The sequence below is a fragment of the Dryas octopetala genome, chromosome 4, assembly GCF_963921425.1.
Source record: "Dryas octopetala chromosome 4, drDryOcto1.1, whole genome shotgun sequence".
In the NCBI taxonomy this organism is placed as follows: domain Eukaryota; kingdom Viridiplantae; phylum Streptophyta; class Magnoliopsida; order Rosales; family Rosaceae; genus Dryas; species Dryas octopetala.
Window position 1 is genome coordinate 5271371 of NC_141369.1, and position 1827 is coordinate 5273197.

General features: G+C 44.9%; 1 non-coding gene across 1 annotated transcript; it reads left to right on the forward strand.

Annotated features, from left to right (window-relative positions):
- The first annotated feature begins 1721 nt into the window (after positions 1 to 1721).
- On the forward strand, positions 1722 to 1827 carry LOC147286283 (small nucleolar RNA R71). The gene has a single exon (XR_015122161.1). It is a non-coding gene; the product is annotated as a small nucleolar RNA R71 (small nucleolar RNA).

The window sequence follows — 1827 nt, forward strand, 5'->3', positions numbered from 1 at the left end:
CCAAATAAACACACCAAAATGAAAAATTGTCTTATGAAGCGAAATAAAGAAACTGTTTACTTGCATACGCAAGCGTGGACACTCCAAGGGTAGGCGCGGCCTCCTTGGTCCTCGATGACTCCTCCTCCATTATTCGAAACAAAAACTTGGGTTGCCTCCCAATAAGCGCTTGCTTTTCTGTCTTCAGCCTGACATTGCCTTCTCCTTTACTTGCGTCCTTTCCTCTTCTTCTTGCCACTGCTACTCTCGACACTTCCTAAGAACGCACTGAAGAAGCTCTCCATTACTGACTTCTCCTCTCCATAAAAAATGATCTCCACGCTTTGCGGCATCTCGGAAGTGAGACAATACACCTCTTGCTTGGTGTTGTGCCGAATCTTCATGGTACTCTCCATTGCTTTGTACTCCATGTTAGAGGTGCACAAAAATGGTCTCCCAAGAATAATAGAAACGTCACCCGGAAGTCTCGGCACATCTAGCACTATGAAATCAGTGGGAATTAGTAATTTACGACATTTAACCAAAACATCCACAAGCATACCACGGGCTTTCTCGACTGAAGAGTTGGCGAAGCGAATGTTCAAATCAAACGGTTGCAAATCAGCCTCCACAAATCCAAGCTTCTTGAACACCACCAGTGGCATGACATTGATAGCTGAGCCATTGTCAATTAAGGCATTGGCGATCTCGTACTCCCCTATGCTGCATGGTATGACCAACGAGCCCGGATCCCTCTTCTTGCTTGGAAAAGATGCAAAGAGATAACCACAAATCTCCCTAGGAAGGTTGTGACTATGCCCTTGCTCCTCAACCTTCTTCTCAATAGACTTCAACTCCCTCATGGTTGCTGGATATTTGGAGATGTCGATGTCCGGAATGAGGGGAATCACACGTGTGTCATCCTTCTCTTCAATCATTTCCGGATCCTCCTCTTCTTCACTATCCATGATCTCAATCACCTCCTTAGTCTTGACCACTCTAACCCTCTTTCTTTGAGTAGTCCTCAAAATAGCATTTACATGCTCCTCATTCTTAGGGTTGACGATGGGATGGCTTGGCAATTTCCCCTTCTCTCTCTGACCCAAAGTAGTGGCAATCTGACCCATTTGACTCTCCAAATGTGCAATAGCCTTCGAATTGGCTAGAATCTGCTGCTCTAGTTCATGAAGGCGTTGGTGCTCTGAGCAAGGGAAGTGGTGCTTTGAGCAATTTGAGCAATCTTGTCCTCCAAACTAGACCTCTCGGCATTAGGGTGCATATATGGCTTGTTGGTGCTCCCACTAGCTTGCTGTCCATTGTTGTTGCTCCACCTGAAATTAGGGTTGTTCTTCCATCCAGGGTTATAAGTGTTAGAAAATGGATCATATGGCACCCTAGGATAATTCCCAACCTGATTCACGTGTTCCACATCACCTCATTGTTCTTGCATACCCATCATCTTTTCTTGAGCCAAAGATAACTTCTGCACCATAGTCTTGATTTCCAAAATCTGTCCCTCCATGGTGTTTGGCACATCAGCTACCTCATATAACCCTTTCTTTGGTCCTCCTCTCGAACGATTGGAATCCCACTGTTGAGAACTCAAACAAAGTGACTCAAACAAATCTGTAGCCTCATCCTCCGTTTTTGACATAAACGCACCACCACATGCCAAATCCACCTTGGCTTGATCTCTCTCCAATAATCCCTGATAAAAACAACAAATCACATACCAAGGAGATAAGTTATGGTGTGGGCAGCTAGTAAGTAACTCATTGAATCTGTCCCAAGTCTCATGGAATGGCTCATCCGCTTTATGCACAAATCCAAGGATCTTCTTCTGAATCG